This window comes from Furipterus horrens, unplaced genomic scaffold (assembly GCF_987537825.1).
Source record: "Furipterus horrens unplaced genomic scaffold, mFurHor1.1.pri manual_scaffold_7, whole genome shotgun sequence".
NCBI classification, from domain to species: Eukaryota; Metazoa; Chordata; class Mammalia; order Chiroptera; family Furipteridae; genus Furipterus; species Furipterus horrens.
This window is the reverse complement of record NW_028327177.1, coordinates 17,412,845-17,439,194: the sequence shown is the minus strand read 5'-3', so window position 1 is coordinate 17,439,194 and position 26,350 is coordinate 17,412,845. Positions and strand designations below refer to the sequence as shown.

Below are 26,350 nucleotides of genomic sequence, written 5' to 3'. Positions count from 1 at the left end.
TACATACTTTATTTTTGATGCTGTTACAGTTGTCTTAATTTTTCCCTCTTTGTCCTCCTCTACCTAGCCCTCCCCCAACTCACACAGTCAATCTTAATATATTTTATTTTATGAGTAAAAGGTAATATAGATATATTGTTGACAATCTAGGTTTGATCAAAGTATTATAGAAAATCATTTTTTAATTTTGTGGTTATATATTGAATAGCCCTGGCTGGTTTGGCTCAGTGGATTGAGCGTCGGCCTGCGAGCTAAGTGTCGCTGGTTCGATCTTCCAGTCAGGGCACATCAGAGAAGGAAAACTCTGATTCCAAAAAACCTCCGCTGCCTTGCGGCATACCTCTTCAGGGGAAAGGCTAAGGGAGTAAACCCCGACAGAAAATCCGGAGCCGGAGTCCCTAAGGCGGTTTGACGTTGTAGTCAACACCGGCAACTCCTGCGGCGCACCTGAAGCCAAGCTGTATTGACTCCGTCTTTCCCTTGGACCCTTCAGCTGCGAAGAGAGGGGGGGTCTGCTGCATGGGCAACAGCAGACCCTCCATATCACCCTGCCCAGGCTCTGTAGCTTCAGCGTCATCGCAAGATGTCGATTCAACACGGGAGGAGACAGATACCGTGTCACTCCCGAGTCGGACTGCACAGCCATTCTCGGCGGTGCAGATAGACTCTTAAGAAGCTACACCATCGTCTCTCGAGACCGGCGGCTGCCGACGACGACGATATTGAATATTAAAAATTAATATTTATTGTAATTTTATTTCTGATTTTCCTTTCCTATTTTCAATATCTCTACTTTTCATAATTCCCTCTTCTCTTCACCTACCCAGTTTGGAAGCTATATGTGATTCTCAAGTCAGAAAATATTTATAAAATCATCAAATTTTACTCTCTAAGAAGAACTCGAGTAAGATTTTTTACAGTAACCTCATATTTACAAAACAATTTGTATCCAGTCATTTTTTGAATAACACAAACATTGTGCAGCCAAATGTTAACTCATTTCCTGTTTGTGTTAATATTTGTAACATGCAGTTTTCCTGAACAGGTGTAAATGTTTTTTCTTGGAATTATTTGTTATCTTCAAGTTTTCTAGCTCAGGTTTTCTTTGGAACTCCTATTTTAAGTGAGGGATACTTACTTACACATTTTGGAACAAATGCAAGAGGCAACAGATGACCACTTAGTTGTCCAGGGTCACATACTTCACAGCATTATCAAATTAAAAAAACTACAAAACCCAGTGTTTATGTAAAGGTAGGTTTTATGTTAAAAAATAAATCTTTTTTAATTGTTGTAACTTATTCATTTTCATGCCGTTAATTGAAGAAGGCAATGGACAAATTAGATTTGAGATTGATGGAGAACACATAGGTTGATCTGTCCAGGCAGTGGTTAAAAACACTAGCTTGCAGTTTAGAAAAATTTCTCTAATAAATGTTAAAGTTAAGAATTGCATATTTGTTCAATAAGGCTTTATTAAATGTTTACCAGCCTTGTATAAGCTAGGGATAAAGTTGCATTGAGGTGTGAAAGGATTATCTGATCCATTGAATTGAAACTGATAAATATACAAATGAAAATAAACAATAAGAAAATCTAAAATAATTAAAATTATATTATTAAAATAAAGTAGGTAACTTTTTTAAAACTGACTGGGCAGGTAGGGTCTTTAGGCTAAATGGTCAAACACTCTTTCTGAGGAAGTAACACTTAATAAGGGATTCTAACCATCTGAAGAACTGTGGAAACATTAGTAAGATAAAGAAAGCAGTATGGTAAAAGGTAGATAATTCAGGTGAGCCTGGCCTTATCACTTGAACATTTTCAATCTGAGTATAGAGGTCAGAGATTAAGGAAGTTTGATATTAAAGAAAGAGAAGGATTCAATGCACCCTGCTGCCTTTGAAGATGGATAAGGTCTTGTGGAAAGAGATGAGAACAGACTCTAGGAATGAAAGAGGGGTCCAGCCAATATGGAAAGCATCTAAGTGAGAGTATAGCCTGTGGAGGGAGACCTTTGGGTACTGAACAAAGAACCTAGCCACATTGTGATGGATGTCTCACCTATGGAAGTGTGAACTGATAACTGCTATTATATGTGCTGTAGTTTGTTGATAACATAAGACACTCTTACAGATGACTGAAGTACCTGATTCCAACATCTTCCAGGGAAGGAAAGAGGGCCACTCTGGTTGGAGCAAGGAGTGCATGTAAAAGAGATAAGGGGATACGGGGATCCTAAACACAAAGATTCATCTTGATGTAAAGACATGTTAATGGATAACACGGGAAGGATTTTTAACATAATTCCTGTTGAGTTAGATTTTTCAGCTGTTTTAGACTTAAATAGACATGCTGATTTCAAAACTGCAGTTAGTTTTCTTCTTTAACATCAAGGTTTTTTTCTGTACAGCTTATTTTAATGTGACTACTCTAGACTGGATGAGCCTGGATCGAGAGAAGCACTAGTGCTCTCCTATTGGCTGAGAGCAAACCTCCCTCAAGTGGGGAGGTGAGGGGGACAATCTTGGAGACCAGCGACAGGTTCATACTTGTCTAGGCTATTCAGTTACACATGAGACAATGTGGTGAGAGGTTGTGTGCTGCTCTGTATAGTGAATTGTATTCCAAAGTGTGGTTGGAGTTCTTGTCTGTATACAAGGAGTTAGCGGAATTTATTTTTTTATTCACATACGTAGTTGTTTCCTTTCCTTCAGATCATGTCTGCCTCTGCTATTTCTCATCATAAGTGCCTAAACAACCCTGATTCGTTTTGTTCTATCTGTGGCAGTTTCACCATTCCCAGTCAAAGGACAAACATCAGTGCATTTGTCAGGCAAGCCTATTTTGCATATTTTAAAGTAAAACTTGGTGATCAAATAGGTCTTGGACACCTCACAAGGTGTGCAACAGTGTGTCGAGTTTATGGATGTGAACGAAGGGAACACGTGATCAACTGCCATTTGGTATACCTATGGTTTGGCGAAAGCCCAGAGATCATTCAAGTGACTGTTACTTTTGTATAGTGAAAACATCAGGATATAACAAGAAAAATAAATGAAAAATATAGTATCCTACTCTACCATCAGCTATACGCCCAGTGCCTCATTCAGCTGAAATCCCAGTGCCAGTTTTCACTGAACTACCCTCTTCCGAAAAACAGGAGTATGGTAAAGAACTAAGTGACAGCAATGATGAAGATTTTGAAATTGAAGATGACTAAGTTCATAAGGGATTTGATCAACATGAGTTGAATGATTTGACATGAGATTTGGGACTCTTCAAAAAGGCTTCAGAACTCCTAGTTTCAAGACTGCATGAGAAAAACTTGCTTGAAAAAAGAGTGAAAGTATCCTACTTTCAATCAGAAGAAAGTGCATTTCTGCAGTACTTTCATAGTGACGGTGGCTTTGTGTATTGCCATAACATACATGGTTTAATGGAGGAATTGGGAACTCCGATCTAGAATGCAACTGAATGGCGACTGTTCATCGATAGCTCAAAGCAGAGCCTGAAGTGCGTCCCCCTCCACAATGGCAATTTATTTGGTGCAGTCCCAATTGGCCATTCAGTTTGTTTTTGTGAAGAATATGAAGACATAGAGAGAGTCACTGATCTGTTGCAATATCACAAGCACGACTGGATCATGTGTTGATCTTAAAATGGTCTGCTTCCTTCTGGGTCAGCAACGTGGATACACCAAGTATCCCTGTTTTCTGTGTATGTGGAACAGCAGAGCTTGTGAGAAGCACTGGGTGGAGTTAAATTGACCTCTCAGATGTGACCTCAAACCTGGTGATCCAAACATTCTACATAAGCAACTTGTTGACAGAAAAAAACATTATATTCCCACCTCTACACATAAAACTGGGTCTCATGAAGCAATTTGTTAAAGCTTTGCCAACTGAAAGAGACTGTTTCAAATAGCTCATTTTGGCATTTCCTAGCCTGTCATTTGAAAAGAGAAAATACCTTAATATGTATGTTTGGTAGCAGAACTTTACTACTTGTACACAATTTGACTTACAGTAACAATATATAGACTTTACATGAATAAAATAACTCTAAATAGTCTATTCAGGTAATTTTTTCTTTATTTTCCTTTATACGTACATTTTGTATAATTTTTGGGACAAAGGGAAGGTATCCTGAACCTTAAAAAGTTGACATGATAGAGAAAAACTGTGGTCATTTTTGGATTTAGAGGCCAAAATTTAGTCAAAAACAAGTGTCATATCTAACTCATTGAAAATTGTGTTCCCCAGTGTAATATTTTCTTGGAGGTTCTGTAGAGTGATGGAAAAAAGAATAAAAGAACAAGAAATGGTAGAAAATACCATCCTGTTAGGAACACATGGAAAGGGATTATCAATGAAGGAACCTAATTAAAAAAATGGGCAGAGAACTTAAACAGACATGCCTCCCATGAGGATATACAGATGGCCAATAGGCATAATAAAAGATGCTCACTATCCCTGACTATCACGGAAATGCACATGAAGCAGCACTTCATACCTGTCAGAACTGCTATCATCAATAAATCAACAAATAAGTGCTGGCAAGGATGTGGAGAACAGGGAACCCTCATGCACTGTTGGTGAGATTGTAAATTGGTGCAGCCACTTTGGCAAAGCATGGAGGTTCCTCAGAAGATTGAAAGTAGAACTACCAAATAGAACACACTTAACCCATGGCCTGATCCACAGTGTTTGCATAATAATCTCGGTTATAGTAATTGTATACTCTAGCTAACTTCCAAACATTTTTAAGCCTCAAAACTCTATCTTCAAGTGAAGGGGGTTAGGTGTCTGATAGGCAAAACTAATAAACTTTAAGTTACTCTTGTCTACAGGATGTGGTTCAAGGCAGGATTCTGGCATTACATAGTATCTTATTTCTTCCTTAGATGACCCAACAATGATCCAAAGATAAAAAGCAGAAAATCATTGCTCTGAAAAAATGGACAACTAGCAAGTAATTTTTTAAAATGAGATAGTAAAAATATTAACCCCAAGCCAATATCAGTACTTCAAATCCATTACTATAATGCAGTGAATTATTGCCAATATTTTCTATTTTAATCCAACTCTTTCCTCCATGGTCTGAAGATAAACACGGTAATACTTTCAAAATTGAATGCAAGATTTCAACAAACCTATCAAAATTACTTCTAGCTTTTATTTTACTTTATTTTTAATTGAAATTATTCAGGTGGCATTGGTTAATAAAATTATATAGGTTTTGAGTGCCCAATTACATAATATATGATTTGTATATTGTATTGTGTGTTCACCACCAAAGGTCAAGTATCTTTCCATGACCATTTCTTCCCCGTTTACCCTCTTCTGCTTCCATACACCCTCCTTCCCCTCTGGTAATCACCATGCACTGCACTGGTATCTGTGTCTATGAGATTTTTTTGTTTTGTTTTGTTTTTTGCTTAATCCCTTCACCTTTTTCACCCAATCCCCTAAACCCCCTTCTCTCTTTCACCTGTCAGTCAGTTATCTGAATCAACGAATGCTCCTATTTAGTTTGTTAGTTGATTTTGTTCATTAAGTTTCATGAATAAGTGATCCTGTCTTTCTCTCACTGGCTTATTCCACTTCACAGTGTATTCTCCAGGTCTATCCATGTTGTCATAAAAGGTAAGATTTCCTCCTTCTTTATGACCTAGTAGTATTATGCTGTGTAAAGGTACCAGAGCTCTTTTATCCACTCATCTACTGGTGGGCACTTGGGCTTCTTTCAAATCTTGGCTACTGTAAATAATTCTGAAATGAACATAGAGTTGATAAATTCTTTGAAATTAGGATTTTGGGTTTCTTTTGATGTATTTCCAGAAGTGGAATAACTGGGTCATAAGGCAGTTCCATTTTTAATATTTTGAGGTGACTTCATACTGCTTTCCACACTGATTGCACCAATCTGCATTCCATACTACCCAAAGCAGTTTATAGATTCAATACAATTCCTATCAATATACTAATGGCTTATTTCACAGAACTAGATCAAATATTCCAAAAACTTATATGACACAAAAAATATCATGAATAGTCACAGCAATCCTGAGAAAGATGAACAAAGTTGGAGGACTCGCACTACCTGATAGCAAACTATACTACAAGGCCATAGTAATCAAAGCAACATGGTACTGGCATAAAAACAGACATATAAATCAATGGAACAGAATAGAAAACCCCCCAAATACACCCATGCTTTTATGGTCAATTAATGTTTGACAAAGTAGGCAAGAACATACAATGGAGTAAAGATAGCCCATTCAATAAATAATATTGTGAAAATTAGATATGTTCCCCAAGTTAAAACTAGGTCATCTTATACCATACACAAGAATAAACTCAAAATAGATTAAAGACTTAACTGTTAGACTTGAAACTATAAAAATCCCAGAAGAAAACATAGTCAGTAAAATATCAGACATTTCTTATGGCAATATTATTTTCTAATATACCTTCTTGGATAAGAGAAGCAAAAGAAAAAAAAAATAAAGAAGTGGGACTACATCAAACTAAAAAGGTTTTGTACAACAAAAGGAAACCATCAACAAATGAAAAGACACCTCACTGAATGGGAGAGCATATTCGCCAATGGTACCTCTGAAAAAGGGTTAATACCCAAAATATATGAAGGACTGCTTTGAAAGTAGCAAATTATCAGCTCCCTGGACTCAGATCCATAGCATAATTCTAGGTTAGCTACAGGATTGCTAAAAGACCTCTGAATTTGTGTCAGATGTTTCCTTTGGGCTTCTAGGATTGACGTAGATATATACTGTAATGATACAGCCTAGAGCTTTTACAGAAATTGTTTTCTCTTAAATGCAGCATGGAGAAAGATAAAGTGTCTTGAATTCCTATTAGGCTTATACTTTGGTTGTCTTTTATTCTGAGGAGGAAAAAAAAAAAGATTACAGGAAGCTATTTCTGCATGAGCTTTGTCCCACCACATGGTATTTATGAGTGATTAAGTTACTAATTTGGCAAGTCATATTATTTTTTCTATGCTTTTTTTCTCCATTACATTTCCTAGGAACAGCATCATTAACATTGAATTGGCTTTCTTTATGAAGGCTGGAGCTCCCAGAAGCTTTAAAAAATATTTTATAAGCTTTGCAACCCTCTGCTAATTGATGTTTTGCCCTTTTTCTAAGCACTTCTAAATATGTGCATCAAACAAAAGCTAAAATATTTTGAATTTAATATTGAATAATTATGCAAGAGTAACTCCTTAACACTGTTTTTATACATTTATTGAAATAAACTTGCTATATACACTATTTAAAATTTAACAAGGAAGTTACAGTTCATAAGATCCAAAATATAATTGTTTTTATGTATATTGGAAATGAGCTATTATTTCTTTAAATACTTTAACTAAGTAATCAATTAATGTCTATTGCACAGTTTCATATTAACATTGAGATTTGCTGAATGCACATTGGATACAACAATAATGGGTTGAGTAATAAGAATTAAGCCATGAACTTTCCATTTATGAAATTGTGATTTCCACTGTGAGACCAGATGAATGCTTATCAAATGATGGTGCAGTCAATTCAGAATCACCTGAATCATTTAAATTAGGTTAATTTTTTTTAAAACCTGCAAACCATCTGCTTGTTAACTACTTTGATAGACTATATACTTAAGAATCACTTGAAAGTTTTTTAATTCCATATTCTGTATTTTATTTCTGTAACTGTACTTTATTTTATCTGTGAAATAAGTGTAATGAGGTACATGAAATAATTCAAAATATGGAAAAAAGAGAAAAACTCAATAGGCAACTGAGTAGATTTGCCTTATTTTCTTTTCACCATAAATTTCTAAAAATCACACTTATCTTTTCATGTAACAATTACATATACACACTAGGTTTAATATATGTAAAACACATCAAATTGTCTTGAAAAAAAATGGTCATAAGGAGAATAAATATTAAATGAATCCCATAAACACTAAATGTGGACTGTGGCTTTATATGGTAATAAGATAATTACAAATGCAGTTAGTTAGGATGAAAGCATATTGGAACAAAGCTGAGCCCTAATCTAATATTACTGGTGTCCTTATAAAGAGGGAAATTTGGACACAAACACACATGCGCACATATGTGAATATTGGGTTTGTTTTGATATAAGCCGAAGAACTGTGAGAAACTAGAAAACAGTCATGAATAAAGTTCCCCAGTTCCTTTGGAGGGAGCATGACCCTGCCATCATTTTGATTTCAGAGCTTTCACCTCCAGAACTATGACACGTTAAATATCTATTGCACAAGCCATTTAATTTATTGTACTTTGTTATGACATCCCATGAAACTAATACAGCTCTACAGACAAACATGCTCAGTGGACATAAGTATAATCATTACAAATATAACCATAGCTAAATAGCTGAAGACTGTCTCTCAAAATGTTAACACTATTCAAAGATAGAAAAATGTAGGTTATGTTCCTTATTTTTGGATTTTCATGCTTATAAAATAAGTATTTATTACCTATTTGTTTAGGAAATAATACTATTTTAATTCTTATCATATATGAAAGAGTTGTTACCTGATCATTTTGGAATTGTCAAAATAAGTAAGCAACATAAAATTTACGTGGAGTAAAAAAAGTAGTAAAGCTTGGAATTTAGATAGATGAAATAAAGACTTAACATCATTTATTATCTAAGTTATCTCAGTCAAAATAGTTATATAAGCCTTAGTTTTTCATCCATAAAATGTTGATAAGAAAGGCTACCTTAAATAATTATTAATCCTGAATTTAAAACTCAATGTAATATACTATAGCATAAGTAACAAGTATGCAACTTTCAATAAAAGTCAGATATAGGTTGTAGTAGTATCATTATCATTATCAAATGACCCTTACACAATACTACCCTAATTTACTTTTTCAGTCTGAGTGTTTGGTTCATATCGTGACGAACTTACAGAAACATTTTATCAGTGGCCATATAACCACCCATTGCAAATATCATATGTGAAATTATTAGCTCATTTGAAACACATTAATTATAAAATATACAGAAATCTAAATTTAAAAAATATATAGTTATTCACAAGGACATTACTAACAGACACTAATTCAAAAAGAATTGATATGCACCTCTGTTCATTGCAGTTTTATTTACAGTCGTCAAGGTTTGGAGGCAGCCTGAGTGTCCATCGGTAGATGAGTGGATGCAAAAACTGTGCTGCTACATTTACACAGTGTTTGCCTGTGTGCATCAATGCCCAGTAAAATACAATGCCCAATAGAATGAGCAGGAATACTATTCATCTGTAGAAAATAAGGAAATCTTACCTTTTGTAACAGCATGGATGGACCTGGACCTGTATTTGTCATTTTGAATAGTTACTGATTGTTGAAGCGATGTCTATTCAGGTAAGTCCAAAGTGACCAATATTAAGACTTCACAATGAACCCAGACTACCTTACACCATACGCAAGAATAAACACAAAATAGATTAGAGAATTACACTTTAGACTCAAAACCATAAAAGTCCTAGAAAAGAAAAAAAAAGACTATAAATCTTTCACATTTCTCTTAGCAATATTTTTTTTCTGATATATCTTCTCAGGTAAGGAAAACCAACAAACAGTTATAAAACAGAATCTGATCCAAATACCACATAGTAAGATGTGAGTGAAGGGAGTTGGTAATGATACCCAGAAGTGTGGCCTGACACTTCCAGGAAAGCATTTTTTATGACTAAGATGATACATCTGGTTTTGGCTAGATTGAATCTCAGTTGTCTGGTCTGTTAGACACTTACTTACTTAGACAAACAGACACACATACACACACACACAAACAATGACTGATAATAAGGGAAGGCTGGATCAGAGAACTATTTGGGAGTAATCATTTTTAAACAATAACGGTAACCATGAATGTGAATGGTTACCTAGGTACAAGCATGGAGGACACAGAGTAGCCACGGGAGTCACACAGAATCAAGAAGAAAGAGGTGGGGCCCTAGCAAAAAGAAGGCCTGCAGACAGGCCTCTGTTTTTTAATCTATGAAAAATAACTACTAAATAAATTAAACATATTCAAATAAAAGTTTTAGATAGTGTTTACTTATACTGTATACATCAGCATCACTTAATCAAAATATGACCACCCAGAACTTTCCATTTGCCTCCATGTAGTTTGAATACCCTAATTGAGTGATAAAATCTCTTAAAAGTGTCCCTTCCACTGGGAAATTAGAAAGGGAGTGGTGACATTGCAAGAATAGTTTCACAGGCATGTTGCTCACAGAACCCAGATAGTGTATGTAATAGAAATTATCTGCTATTGGCAAATAATATTTAATGTTGTAAGATGTATTAACTATTTCAAACCTTATGTGTGGTATGGTCCAATTTCTGTTAAAATAGTTATATGTTTATGCTCATAGGCAGGGACATATGATTTTTATATGTAAATGTTAAATGGCTATGCCTGGTGGAGCTATGAATATTCAGTTTTCTTCTTTGAGCTTTTCCGGGGCATTTATTTTTTTAGTAATACACATGCATTTTTGTAGAAACTATAAAATATTATTTGAAGATTAGGTGTTAATTAAATAAGAGAAACAACGTGGAGTAAAGGGAAATTTAGAACCTAGCGAGTTTATAAGATGGCTAAGCTTATATTATGAAAACAAGAAGTACTGAAAAGAAAAGTTTGAATGTATAAGAAGATCAATCATGAAAAGAGAAAGCATCTGAGATGATAGGACAGGATACAAAGACAGGCTGTTAGCACAGAAACAAGGTCCACTTTAGAGAGGAGGATACTTTTTCCTTAAAGTATTAGGAGGGGGTCAGGACAGATGTGTGCTGAAAAGGCTGATGCATTTGTAGATGTAATCTATTTACACTGATTGAAAAAAAACAATCATCACTGAAAATACATGGTGAATGAAAATAGTAATGCACAAATTCTTACATATATTAAGCATCAGCAAAATTTATTTTAACTTGATTTGCTTGATTTAAAGCCCAGGTAAAAAAAGTTAATAATATGTGACTCAGGCTGAGTATCAAAGAATAAGGAATATTAGAGGATATTAATTTAAATTAATTATAATTCATTTTAATTAATACTTTTAAAATAAAGAAATTTATTTTAAAAATCAGCTGTGTATGAACCCAGGAAAAATCAAACCCACAAAAACATAATGTTTGCTGCAGCTGATAGGCCTTTACTTTTCAATTTGTGAAAAACAACTACTAATTTAATTGAACATATTCAAATACATATATTTTTTAGAGAATGTTCACTTATACTGGATATATCAATACCACTTAATCAAAATATGACTACCCATATCTTTTCATTTACGTTCATGTAGATTGAATTCCCAAATAGAAAATGTATATTATGTATATTCTATTTTTTGAATAGTTTCATTTTGACAGCTCTCTGAATAAAAATTTATAAATATAATTATTATAATTTTAAAATTATACACAAATTCTTTGCAATACAACTTGTTTTGATTCTGTGCTGGCTTTTAGCTAAATAAGATTTCAAACATTAAGAATGAGAAACCAACATGTTATAACAGAATTCATCTTGAACAAAATTAAATGGAATGTCAAATATAAAACTAACATCTAAAAATCAGATTTTTGGAAATGCATGATATTTTTTACATTGTTTTCATTACTTTTTTTGTAATATAATAATGTGTTCCTTACCTGTATGCTTTGAGTCAAAGATTGTGGGTTATGGTGTTTTATAGAGAGTATGATGTAAGCCTGCAGATATTAGAACGTTGAAAAAAGATAATTTTTGCCAACCTACTTATGTTATTACTTTTTAGAGGGAAAAGTTGGCCAAGTACTCTCTCAATTTTCCATCCTATTCAGAACTGTTATGCTTATATATTTGCAATGCCATTTAAAGGCACAAACCCAATAATTGAATCTTCATCACACCAATGTTTGCCTGTGTGCATCAATGCCCAGTAAAACACAATGCCCAATAAAATAGGCATTTGAAACAAAATAAAGGTTTATTTAAGGAAATGGCACCAAGTCCAGAGACACCAGTAGACTTGTGCTCTGAAACTCGGCTCCCCAATGGCTCCCAGGGGAGAGACGGGTTATAGACTGGAAAAATCATTAATTATGGTAACCAATGGTGTTGGTCTGGTGAGCTCTACTGAATGCTTGAGGCCGGAGTAAGGAGTAGTTGATTGTTGTATCGGGTCTTGATACCAGCACGTCGTTCCATCTACGTTCCTGAGGGTATGGTCAGTAGGGTCCTTCAGCTTACATGGGCCTGACGCTGAAATGCAACTAAGGTTAAGATGTTATCTTTAGTTTAAAACTCTGTTCCCTTGATCAACACACCTGAGGCTTTTCTTAAGACATTTTGATGCTGACTAAAGCCTGATGTCCTAAGTGTAACCAAATGCAGGGCCAGCTGCCTGCCTCTAGGAAAGCCAGTTCTTGAGAGGCGGTGCTGATGTAAAGGAAAGTGGTTTATTCAGATGCTGGCCAACCAGAAGATGGGGAACTCACACCTCAGAGCCCATCTTCACATCTCAGTAGAGACAGAGATTTTTATAAGGAGGGAGAGGGGAACAGAACAAAGAGATCAAGGGAGGGGGTTGCAAAGTTCTCTCTGTGCAGACGAGCACAGTCCATTCTGATAAGGCAGGTGATAGTCCTGTGTGCATCATCCTGGTTTAACCACCCTGGCTCCATGGTTGGGGTTCAGCAAATCTAGAGCTGGGATCTCTGAAGGTTGGAGTTGACTCTGCCTGAGGGTAGTTTGATGCCTATAGAGAGAGTTTTTATGAGAATAAAGAATGATTGGGATACAAAAAGAGATAGATAGTAAAACAAAGACAGTTTTTGATAGTTTTGAAGTTTCTGATCCAGCATGCCTGAAACTATTTGCTCTCCAGTTTATTAAAAATACACCAAATATTTATGAGTACCTGTTATGTGACAGGCATATTCAAAATACTAGTATATCGCAGGAAACAACAAAAAGTCCTTATGACCTCACATTCTGGATGGAAGAGACCATAAACACTATTCTGAAAGACTACAAATGCACCATGTTGAAAATAAGTAGAGAAGGTAAATTGCAAATGTTAATATTGGGAGTGAGGAGGAATTTTAAAAAGATCCATAAGGGAAGGCCTAATTGAATAGTGTATTATTAGAGAAATGACTAAAAGGTTTTGATGGGGCAAGACATGTGGAAGATGAACAAGTCAGCCAGCGTATCTACAGCAAAATGAGACAGGTAGGCAGGAATTTTACTTATTGTTTGTAACTAGTCATAAGGAAGCAAACTCCATGAGGACATGTGTTTTATTTCTTTGATTCAGTCCTATATTCGCAATCACTGGAATAATGCCTAGTACAGAGTTGATACTCAGTAAATTTTTGTTGAGTGAATATATAACCACTGTGCTGAGATAGCAAATGGCCATCTTGCAGTTACACACACACACACACACACACACACACACACACCCCATCTGACAATGAAAATAGGTATAAACAAATAGAAATAATTGAGAAATTGGAAAACTTCTAGAACTATGTGAATCTGAAAACAACTTTATCTCGCATCCCTCCTTGTTTTAAGAATATGTGAATTAATTTTAGTTTTATTTTAGTTTTTTTTTCTTTAACCAATTTGGTTTGGGTTTCTCTGGCTTGCTGATAAATGAATCTTGACTAATATACTAAACATATTTATTCTTAAAAATTTCACTTCCCTTTTAATTGGGCATAATAGTTTTGGAAGTATTTTAGAAGCCTGATAAGTCCTAATACAATTTCACAATTAAACTTTTTTTAGAGAAGAAGTTCTTATAGACTGTAACTAGAAATAGAGCCCATTTGGCTAAGCTAATGAAAACTACTATTTTAATTATATATATATATATATATATATATATATATATATATATATATATATATATACACACACACATACATATATATATAATTTATTTATTTATTTATACACACACACACATATATACACACACATTTTGATATCTGGAACTGTCATAAAGTATTTTTGTGAAGAGCCATATTATAAATCTTACTTGTTTCTTTCCTTTTTAGAAGAAATGGGAGTGACATGAATATAAGGACAGTGAGAGAAGTCATTCTGCTATTTATTTAAACCATAATAGTTTTGAATGGGCCATTAGTAATTTTAATCATTGGCAGGGAAATAAAAAACACAGCAGGAAAAAGACTTCCAGTTCTCTCAGTTATACCAACTTCTTAAGTCAAACTATACCAGGCATATTATATTGATTATTTTTAAAGCATATCTAAAATGACAGCATGGATATACCTGGAGATTATTCTGCTAAGTAAAATGAGCCAGTCAGAGAAAGACAAATACCATACAATCTCATTTATATGTGGAATCTCATGAACAAAATAGAAACAGCCCTGGCTGGTGTGGCTCAGTGGATTGAGTGCTAGACTGCAAACCAAAGGGTCACCGGTTTGATTCCCAGTCAGGGCACAGGTCTCTGTTGCAACCGCACTTTGATGTTTCTCTCTCTCTCTTTCTCCCTCCCTTCCTCTCTAAAAATAAATAAATAGAATCTTTAAAAATATATTTCATGGATACATGAAATACACTGATATGGAACACACTGACAGCTGTCAGAGAGATAGAGAAAGGGGGGACTGGATGAAAGAAGGTAAAGGTATTATCCAAAAAGCCTGAATGCACAACTCATAGACACAGACAACAGTGTGGTGATGGCCAGAGGGAAAGAGGGTAGGGATAAGTGGACGTGGGGAATGGGTGGGAAAATTGAGATGAGAAGAGACTTTCCTCGGGGCTATGGGTGCACTATGCAGTGTGCTGATGATTTTTATTGAGTCACACACTTGAAAGCTATACGGTTTTGTGAACCATTGTTACCCCAATAAATTCAATTAAAAAAGCGTATCTAAATTTTTAAAACTTAAATTAGTTATTGCATCTTTTTATTTTTATAACAAAGTTCAGAGTTCCCTATATGTCCTTAAAAATATAAATTAACTATCTCAATCATCCAACAAAAATTGTATGGAGATCATTTGCATTTATATAATTTTATATTCTGATGATTTTATCTAATTTGGGGAAGAAAAGGCATATTGATTTAGGCTCACCAGTGTTTGCATCCCAGTAATAAGGAAGCTCTTCATGTGAAAACTGGGAAGTTATCACAGATATTTATCTCACCATCAGGAAAAAAGTAATATAACTAAATATTGAATATAGTGTAAATTAAGATAATGACTCCAACAACATAGAATTAAAGTGAAATATTTAGAGTCTAGGGATATAATATTGTGATAACCAAACAAGGGCACAGGTATAAAATAAATTAACATAAGGCAATAAAAACCAAGTCTCAGAACTGAAATGTAGAAGGCCAGCAAACTGTCGGTGTTAGAAAGTCAAGGCAACCAATCATCTCACTCAGTATGATGACTTATAATTTTTACTCCACAGTAAAATACAACCCACTGCAATATCACATTCTCAATGACAGTACACAGCTGCTCTCCTACCCACAGGCTCATTTCCTCCCCACCAGTGATATTGTACTTATGAGTCTTTAAAGACCAGCTTCCTACTTCAAAATCTTGGGGCTCTAATTATCTCAGACATTGCGGGGAGACACTTCTCTTGATTTAAGTTTTAGGAAATTGTGAAACGTTAGAAATATGTTCTTTCTTTGTTTATCTTATACCTTTGTTTCTTGCTGAAGTATCAAGCACATGATATGTATTATGCTTTTCTGCTCTATTATTTATATTATTAATTTGCCTGGACAGCCAAATGTTGGCAATTGGGGAGAGTGAGACCTCTAAATACTAGTGACTTGTGTTGAAACTATACCAAAGATAGAAGAAAATGTGGCTCTGGTAAGAGGATTGAATATAAGAGATGAAAAAAGAAGTAGTCTTTAGCTCTATATTTCAGAGAGCAATGATTCCCTTGTTCTTAAAACAAAATGTTTAATAAAAAGAACGGGAAGCAGATGCAATCTAACCAGTAACAAAGAGATTTTCTTCAGCCTGAGAAATGTGTACTGAGGTGGAGCTATTGGTTTCTGGGTAACTGAAGTGAGGCATTAATTAGTAGAAACCTAGAAGCAATGCCCCAGGGGAAGAGCAGAGAGCAAGACTCTCAGACTTGAGAAATGTTAAAGGAACAAGAAGCTGGGGAATGTTTAAACATTTTATAGGTCTGGGATTCCAGGAATTTTGTTGTTTGGACTGGTAAGTATTTAGACCTGTAAGTAACAGACCTGTAGTTAATGGACAAAGATAAGAGAGGATTTATAAATCTTCATATTCTCATATGCAAAATTCAACAATAATGTTGACGATATAGTTTTTGTTAATGATTCTCTAAGGCAGCTGAAGCAGACATAACAGAATATTATAGACTGGGTGACCTGACTAGTTGAAACTTATTTTCTCAGTTCTGGAGGCTACAAGTTCAAGATCAGAGTGCCAGCATGGTTGGATTTTGGTGAAGACTCTTTCCCTGTCTTTCATATGGCCTCCATCACCTTGTGCTCTCACATGACCTCTTTTTATGTGGTTAAAAGGAGAGTTACTTTTCTGGTGTATCTTTCTATAAGTCCATTGATCCTTAGGGTATATTCCCAGCAGAATTGTTTGGTCATAAGGCAGTTCCATTTTTAATTTTTTTTGAGGAAACCCCATACTGATTTCCACAGTGTCTGCACCAGTCTGCATTCCTGACAGTGCACTAGGGTGACATTTTCTCCACATTCTCACCAGCACTTGCTTTTTTTTTTTTTTTTCTTTTTTTTCTTTTTTTTAATTTATTAATGATAGCCATTCTGACAGGTGTGAGATGGTGTGGTTTTAACTTGCATATCTCTGATAGCTAGAGTTGTTAAATATTTTTTTCATACATCTGTGGGCCATCTGTGTGTTATTTTTAGAGAAGTGTCTATTCGGGTCCTTTGCACGATTTTTAATTCGGTCATTTGTCTTTCTGATGTTTAGTCATATGAGTTTTTATATATTTTGGAGATTAAACTTAGAGTCTAACTTACCATTGGCAAGTATGTCCTCCCAAGGAATTGGTTCACTTTTCATTTTGATGATGGTTTCTTTAGCTCTGCGCCCCTATGTTCATAGTAGCACTATATGCAATAGCTAAGAATTGGAAACAGCCCAAGTGCCCATCAGTAGATGAGTGGATTAAGAAACTGTGCTACATTTACACAATGGAATGCTACACAGCAGAAAGAAAGAAGTCCTGCATTTTGCATGCATCAGCATGGATGGAACTGGAGACTATTATGATAAGTGAAATAAGCCATTTGGTGAAAGACAAATACCGTATGACCTCACTTATCACTGGAATCAACTGAACAAAATAACCTAATGAGAAAAATAGAACCAGAAACATGGAAACATGGAAACATGGAACAGACTGATAGTGGTAGGAGGGGAGGTGAGAGGGGATAATGGTGAAAAAGGAAGGTGGAGGGACAGTCAAAGAACATGTAGGAATGATGCATGGACATGGGCAATGGAGAGGGGATTGACTGTCAGCTACAGGGGTGGGCTAAGTGGAGAGGGGGAGGGAAAAAATCGGGACAAATGTGATAGAATAAACAATAAAAAAGGGCACTAATCTTATCATGGGAGTCCCATCCATGCTCATGACCTCACCCAATCCTAATTACCTCCCAGAGGTTCAACCCCAAAAAGTACCACATTGGATGGTAGAGTTTCAACATATGAAATTTGGGAGGACATAACTCAGTTCATAGGAATGATCAATATGAGATGTTTTGTACTCTAAATACCCAAACCTTTTAATAAGAGCTCAATTATAGAATTGGAAGTATTTGTATGTATTTCTCTGTTCTCTATCAATGTCATCATTTTGAACCTAGAGAATTCATCTTATTTAATTCTGTACCTAGAAATTTATTAGCTCATGTGTATGCTTATATCAGGCACTCAATGAAATAAAACAAATAAATACTAAACAAACATTATATTAAGAGAAACTAGAGAGGAGGTTCTCATAGGCTGATGTTAAGTATTTTTCCAAAGCTATTGTAAGCCATACTTTAGAGTAAACTTCATGTCTTATAACTTTTATGATGTATGTCAGGATGGAACCAGAAAGACAATAAAAGATGCAGAGGAATGACCCATGGAGATGGACAACAGGGTGGTGATTGGGAGGATGGATGGGGTGGGGGAGAACAATGGGGAAAAAATGGGACAACTGGAACAGAAAAGCAATAATAAATAAATAAATATGTTGAAAAGTAGTTTGGAAAGTAGAAAAGAAGGTGCAGATAATATAAAAATATTTTTATGAGTTTTAGAATTTACTGAATAGAGTTCATGGTTAGCACATACATAATCAAAAACAATTTCTTGTACAAATGTTAGAATGCAGGTATATGAAGTAGCTAGTCTTAAACTAAAGGGATTTTAATAAAAGATGGCTCAGAATAGCTTTAATGTATTGTGAACCCAAACTATTGTTATTTTACTTACAGAATAGATTGTTTCATGGTACACAAAACAGAGATAATTAACATTTAAACATTTAATTTTATCGGTCATTGATCAGGAACATACATATGCACAACTATACACATACAAAATGCATATGTGTGTACACACATGTTCACACATATCTACATTTATATTTATGTCAATATGTGTATAAATACTTATAAATATACCATATACACACACTAGGAAAAAATATTGATCAGGATATATGGCAATCAGTAACTTTTATTTATTTACTCCCTGGCTGGTTTGGCTCAGTGGATTGAGCGTCGGCCTGCGAGCTAAGTGTCGCTGGTTCGATCTTCCAGTCAGGGCACATCAGAGAAGGAAAACTCTGACTCCAAAAAACCTCCGCTGCCTTGCGGCATACTTCTTCAGGGGAAAGGCTAAGGGAGTAAACCCCGACAGAAAATCCGGAGCCAGAGTCCCTAAGGCGGTTTGACGTTGTAGTCAACACCGGCAACTCCTGCGGCGCACCTGAAGCCAAGCTGTATTGACTCCGTCTTTCCCTTGGACCCTTCAGCTGCGAAGAGAGGGGGGGTCTGCTGCATGGGCAACAGCAGACCCTCCATATCACCCTGCCCAGGCTCTGTAGCTTCAGCTTCACTGGAGAGGACACTTCAGCATCATCGCAAGATGTCGATTCAACACGGGAGGAGACAGATACCGTGTCACTCCCGAGTTGGACTGCACAGCCATTCTCGGCGGTGCAGATAGACTCTTAAGAAGCTACATCATCGTCTCTCGAGACGGACGGCTGCCGACGATGACGATTTATTTACTATTGATCTATAACAAAACAACAGTTAAAAGAAAAAATTAAATCACATTATTAATGTAGCATTGACTCATTCATTAACTAACTCTTATGGTTTAAAATTTTCTAATATTACTGATATGATTATTTGAGAAGGTATGCTTCTTTTCCATTGTTAATCCCATTCTGGAAATTTGCAGTCTTAACTCTGATATCAATGTTTTGCAATACTTGGAAATTCAAGTTTTAAAATTATTAATGTAGTAGTACTAGAACTGAATCAACTTGGAGGAAACAATGTAAATTTTAATGTAATGATAATTCAGTCCTGATTTTACTGGAAAGTTAATATACTGATTTTTCCACATGTTATAGTTTAAATACATAGACTACATTAATGATAAAATATTTTATAAAGTACACATATTAAATCTCAATGTTAAGTGTATCTATGTATGTATTTTATGTTTATCTTTCTATATATCTGCATGTGAATGTATGGATACATATTTTTTAAAGAAATCAATTTGAGTATTATGTACTGTAGTTTTTTTTTTATCTCTCAGAACTGTAAATTAATTTTGGTCCAGAATGACATATCTCTCATTTTATCATCAGAAAGTTTAAATCCTAATTATGCCAGTTATTATCAGGAATCTATGATACATTCGTTTAAACTTTATAAATATTATTTTGAAATATACCTCTTTTTTTTTTTTTTTGCGTCTTACAGAGGGAGTGCACCCATATTTTAAGAATACATGAAGTGGCCAAAAATTGAAGCAGGGTATAGGAAAGAGCAACATGGATGAATTTTACTGGTAAGTACCAAGGTGTCCATATACTATTAAACAGTAATTGATAAAAGTAAAACGTTTAGATATATAACTTATAAATAGCAGTGAATGATCCAATAACGGCAGTGGGACATTAATCGAGATAATTAATAGTTCTGTTCTTTAAATAAAGAGAGATAAATATTGTATTATTCTAGTACTGAAATAAGTCAAAATAAAGATCATAGACAGAAAGGTAAGTCACCATTGCATGTTAATATATATGTACATGATAAATGATTAATTTATGTGGTATCATGGTATAATGAAATAATATTTTCCCTGATTCACACCAATGTCCACTGTGCATGTCTCATTGTGTGCATGTGTACCTAGATATAAACGTATGTACTCGAAGACTTTATGGGTATATTGATACCCTCTAACACGTAAAACAGTTTCCAATGGGAGAAATATTGAAAAAGCTATATTTGATGAGCCATTATTCCAGAATTTTCTAGGATTGAAGAAACTTATTAGTTCTTTGATCAAAATTGCACCGTGAGCCTATAAAGCAAAGAAAACATACATTTATAACCAAATACATCATAATGAAATTTTTTAAAAAACAAGAAAAAGGCTGCTTATCTAAAAATAGATTATGGAAGAACTAATAGCTCACAATTTGCATCAATGGATGCTAGAAAACTACCATCTTTTTCACTCCATAAGACGCACTTTTTTTCCCCCTAAAGTAGGGGGAAAATGTCTGCGCATTTTATGTAGTGAATATTGCATCACAGATCATGATGTGTATTACCTGACCTGTCAGCGGTGGCAACAGCTGTTAGGAGAGGAAGTGGTGGGCCCATGCAAAACCCCTGGGGACCCCTGTCCCACTTTACTGCTGAATCCCAGGGCATCTGGTCTGTATGAAGATAATGAAGAAAGTGATATCAGTGATTGTGAGCAACTGAGCTTCATAAATTCTGACACTAGCGATGATGAGTTCTTAGGGTTCCCAGGAAACTAGAAGAGTACTTGAACCTTAAAGTCTCTCCTCATTTATTAATGACAGTGATGATGATTCTTAATACCACTGTTGACTGCTATTCACTTTACATGGTTGAAATATTATTCTGTTATATTTTATTAAATATTTTAGTACACCATTTGATTCAGAATATTTTTTTCTTATTTTCCTCCTCTCAACCTAGGTGTATCTTATGGTCAGGTGTGCCTTATAGTGCAAAAAATATGGTATATAGAATTATATCTTCACAATTCCAAGCAATACAACAAGATACTTCTTAAGATTGAGGGCAAAAGGAACACATTTTTAGAAAAATGCAATAACTATTTATCATAAAATTTCTCATAAAAATAATACTGTAAAATATACTTAATTAGACAAATACAAGTCAAAGGTAAATTTGAGACCTAAAATTTGATATAATTTGTAAATTGCAGTAATTATTGAAAATAAAACCAAAAGAGTGGAAAATACAACAACTCAAGATTAGCATTTTTATGGAAGAAATTAAAAGAACTATAATTAAAACTGGATTGCTCCTTGTGCCAATAGTCAAATATAAAGAGCTAAGTAGGGTATGTTTTTGTATTTCTTAATTCACCAGTTTTACATCATATATTTTGAAAATAGTAGTCTTTTCTCTCCTCCTATCTTCATCCTGCCAATTTACTTATATTACAATTTTCTTCTTAAATCAATAGCAAGTTTAAATATGTAAAATTGTTAATTTACAAAGTAATACATAATTATTTCATATACTTCTATTCTTAAGTTTCTTAAATGTATAGATTGACTAATGTTTTCATTTCATTACCTTCTATATACCTATCAATTGAGATGCATGACTTACTTCTATAAACAGATCTTGTCCACATGCTAATGAACAAACATCAGATATTCATTTTTATCCTTATGATTTCCCTCCTAGCACTGCCATTCCTCCTCCTCTACACTGGGCTCTCATCCTGGTCCTTCCTTCCCTTTGATACTTTTCTGTATAAAATTACATGTATTTCCTTGATAATTCTCTTAATTTTCCAGACAAAACTTTCCAGTAATTTTCTGTGAGGAGAAAAACATGTTTTCAAGGTAAAATAGTCAGCCCATGTGTGTGTGTGTGTGTGTTATTCTACTATTTTATAATGATGTGCCTCCTTTAAAATCGTATCTCTTTTGTGGTAGCTATCTCAGTTTGATCAACAATATACAGAAGTCCCTCTCTATATTGTGGTTCACTTATCGCGGCCTCACTGTATCGCAGGATTTTAAAAAATATTATATTTAATTATTTATTGCAGGATTTTGCGATACTGTATACTTATGTTGTTAAAGTTATGTAGGTTTAAGAGTGTAGAATATGTTTAAGAATATAAGTAGTGTTTATAAAAGTGTGGAAAAGGTTAATAAGGGAGTGGGAAAGGTTAATAAGGGACTGGGAATGGTTTATAAGTGTGTGGGAAGGGTTCATAAAGCCTTAAAATATATAAAAATACTAAAATAAATGTAAGGTTTCTACTTCGCGGATTTTCACCTATCGCAGGGTGTCTAGAATGTAATGCCTGTGATAAGTGAGGGAATACTGTATACTTATCAAGGATTTTGAATCTTCAACACATGACTCAAGAGTAAGGAAAAGTGAAATTACTATTTTGGTGGTGGTGGTGTAGAGAAGACTGTGCTGTCTTTATCAGTACGCACGTGTCCAGATGAAGACAGGGGTATTTGTTAGAAGTAACACTAGCTGTGTTTCTGTTTAGTTCTCTAAGTATCTTGTGGAACCTGAAAGTTAAATTTATTTTCTTGCTACAGTTAGAGCCTGTTTCTAAAATGTACATCCAAGACTCTGCCAGCTGACTGGGACACATATTTTACCACTGCTCTGCACATACTTAAGTCATTGAAACAATCATATAAAACCACTAAATGCTAATGACCATGCTCTTGAAGTGTGGAAAAATAAGACATGGCCCTTTGGCAAAACAAACAATGTGGCAGACGGATAGAATACCAAGAGTAAACTAACAATGTGCCAAGATAGATTTAGAAAATGGATCTGGAGCCTGACCCTGAGGACGTCCCTCGTCAATTCATTGTCTAATGATGTGCTTCTCTGCCTGTTAAGGAAGGAAAAAAAATGTAAACAAAGTCTATCTATTCCTGAAAAACTTGACAGAGGAGTCAGATTATTGTACTTCTTAGATAGAATAAGAAAAGCATAGGGAAGTAGCAGTAAAATGACATGACTTCCAAAGCAAATCAGTCCTGAAACATACAAGGAAAATAACTATCATGAAATTTCCAAATATAGAGAAATCCCATCTTCTAAGTGCATTATGTTTTTATACAATATATTTCTTTGCTTGAATTATCAACCAACTATAGATTTCAGTAGTTCTCTACATGCCTCTGTTATGCCTGGAGGGAAGGAACATATATGAAGCCCTTATCATGCTGCTTGAAACATCATTAAATATTTATTGATTTGAATGAAAACAGTGTCTTCTCTATCTTCAGGTATCTTTGCTTAGAAAGATGATATATGAAGAAAATATCATGAAACAATGTGCTGTGTAAGAATTGAGTTTTTTGAGAGAAATAAATTGTGATAATATTTTGAAGAAACCAACAATGAGCAATGAAGCTCATATTTTGAAGAAAATGTAATTAAATTTGAAGGTATTTGTAACAAATATAAGTGAAATTTGACAAATATACTGAGGGAATGAGACAAGTCACATCAAATTTATATCTTGAGTTAAAAAGTACTTAGCACATACATCTTTGTGAAACTCTCAAGATTTTGACAGAATAATTCACTAAAATCAATCATTTAAACACTGAATTAAGGTGTCTTTTACCATTTATGTTAATAATTCAATTGAGTTTACCAAATAATATTTTATTGGAAGTGACGCCAGTAAATCTCAGGACCAATATTTAAAAATGTCAATATGTTTCAGAGATTATGAAAACTTTGATGACTGCCAAATGTCTTACTGCATTTCATAAGCTTATTGTATTATGATGAAGTCCCTTAGCTAACTGTGTAGCACCAGTGTATTAATGCGTGAAACACAGAAGTCCAGATATTGCCCCACTAATACAACTATATTATAATACAACTATGTTATATTTCTTAGCTTTACCTGAATTTTTCAAAACATTTATAAAATAAGGCATTTTTTATGTCAGAGCTGTAGAATAAATTATCAACCATTTGCTAAGAGATTTAGTACTGAAATTATAATATTTCTACCAGAAGAGAGCCAGGACACATAATGGCTATAAATGAACTCAGTGATTTTTATTGCACCTTGAAAAAGGGAACTAATTGAATAATATTCCTAGATTTTGAAGTTTATAATAAATGCATTAGTAAATTAATTAAAAAATTATGTAACTTCCGGGCTGGGGTGTTTGTTTGGACTGGAGCAGAGAGAGTCGAGGAGGGAAGCGCGCGTCGAGCAGGGGAGCGGCGCTGCCTGTAGAGATCCGCAGAGGTCGACTGGATTCGCTGGCTGCCGTCCCCGCTGCCGTGCATTGGGTTAAACACAACAACTAACTCCAACCATGAAAGATCCAAGTCGCAGCAGTACTAGCCCAAGCATCATCAATGAAGATGTGATTATTAATGGTCATTCTCATGAAGATGACAATCCATTTGCAGAGTACATGTGGATGGAAAATGAAGAGGAATTTAACAGACAAATAGAAGAGGAGTTATGGGAAGAAGAATTTATTGAATGCTGTTTCCAAGAAATGCTGGAAGAGGAAGAAGAACACGAGTGGTTTATTCCAGCTCAAGATCTTCCACAAACTATGGACCAAATCCAAGACCAATTTAATGACCTTGTTATCAGTGATGGCTCTTCTCTGGAAGATCTTGTGGTCAAGAGCAATCTGAATCCAAATGCAAAGGAGTTTGTTCCTGGGGTGAAGTACTAAAATATTTGAGTAGACGGGGCCCTCTTTTGGTGGATGTAGCACAATTTCCACACTGTGAAGGCAGTATTAGAAGACTTAATTGTAAAAGCTCTCTTGTCACTGTGTTACACTTATGCATTGCCAAAGTTTTGTTAGTCTTGCATGCTTAATAAAAGTGCTGAGACTGTTATTAAGTAAAAAACTGTCAAACATTTACTGAAAAATAGAGTTGGCCCCATGGCTTGATGTGAAAACAGCAAAGAAAGAAGCACCAGTCAAGTTGTGACAAAGCACCAAATTAAATGACCTTTAACTTAGTGAATTGTCTTTTTTTTAAGGCTAAACTGGTCCCTTTGGGTTCACTAACACTTGTTACTGTCAAAACTTTTTTAAAATGAGTAAATTTAAATTAAGTTATAGTTGTTAAGCAAATTTCTCTGTTCAGACTTAAATTCGTATTTGTTCCCATCAAAAAGAATCTTCTGAGGAAGGCTTGTTAATTTGAAATAATTCATTATAGACACATGTCTTTGGTTACTAAGGTAGTGATCAGATTAGAACTAATATTGGCTTTTATGATATGTTATCATGTAAGAAATATATCTAAGGAAATATGTGATTTGAGAATTGCATCTCCTGTAATTCTCGTAGCTATGCCTTTGTGAAGTCTAACATTTGACCAATCCTTAATCCAATTGAACAAAGAAATTGTAACATATGATTTGAGTGGTGCTTTTCCTTGCTTTGTTAACCATCACTACAATAGTCTGCAGCACAACTTTTCTTTTAACTAAGCTAGAACAGTTTTGGCTTCTTAAACTTCATATTTGGGTAGGTTAAGCTGCCATACGTGTTCAGTGTGAATAGTGTTTAAGTTGAAAATATTGTAAAAAAATTATATTTTTTCAAAAATATTTAAACAAATAAATAATAGTAGAACTAAAAAAAATTATGTAATATTATTTTCATGTACTAAATAAAAATAAGTAAATAAAAACTATACAGTTATAAGCTATATTTTTTGTTTAGTGGAACATAATTTTAGATACTTATATACTTGGATCAATTTTACCTGCTTATGAAAAATTAGAACTTATTTTTACTATTTCTAAGAGTTTTCTGATATGTCTCAAAGTAATATAACTTTGAAAATAATTATTCCTACAATATTAAGTTTTATATTTTAATGATTTTTATATGTTTATAAATGAAAATCACTAAAGCCTTAAACTTTGCTCATGTATCTTAACGTCC

At 34.5% G+C, this 26,350-nt stretch overlaps 1 pseudogene; it reads left to right on the top strand.

Annotated features, from left to right (window-relative positions):
- Positions 1–24,587: 24,587 nt before the first annotated feature.
- LOC150004078 (polyadenylate-binding protein-interacting protein 2 pseudogene) lies at positions 24,588–25,309 on the top strand (annotated as a pseudogene).
- Positions 25,310–26,350: the final 1,041 nt, after the last annotated feature.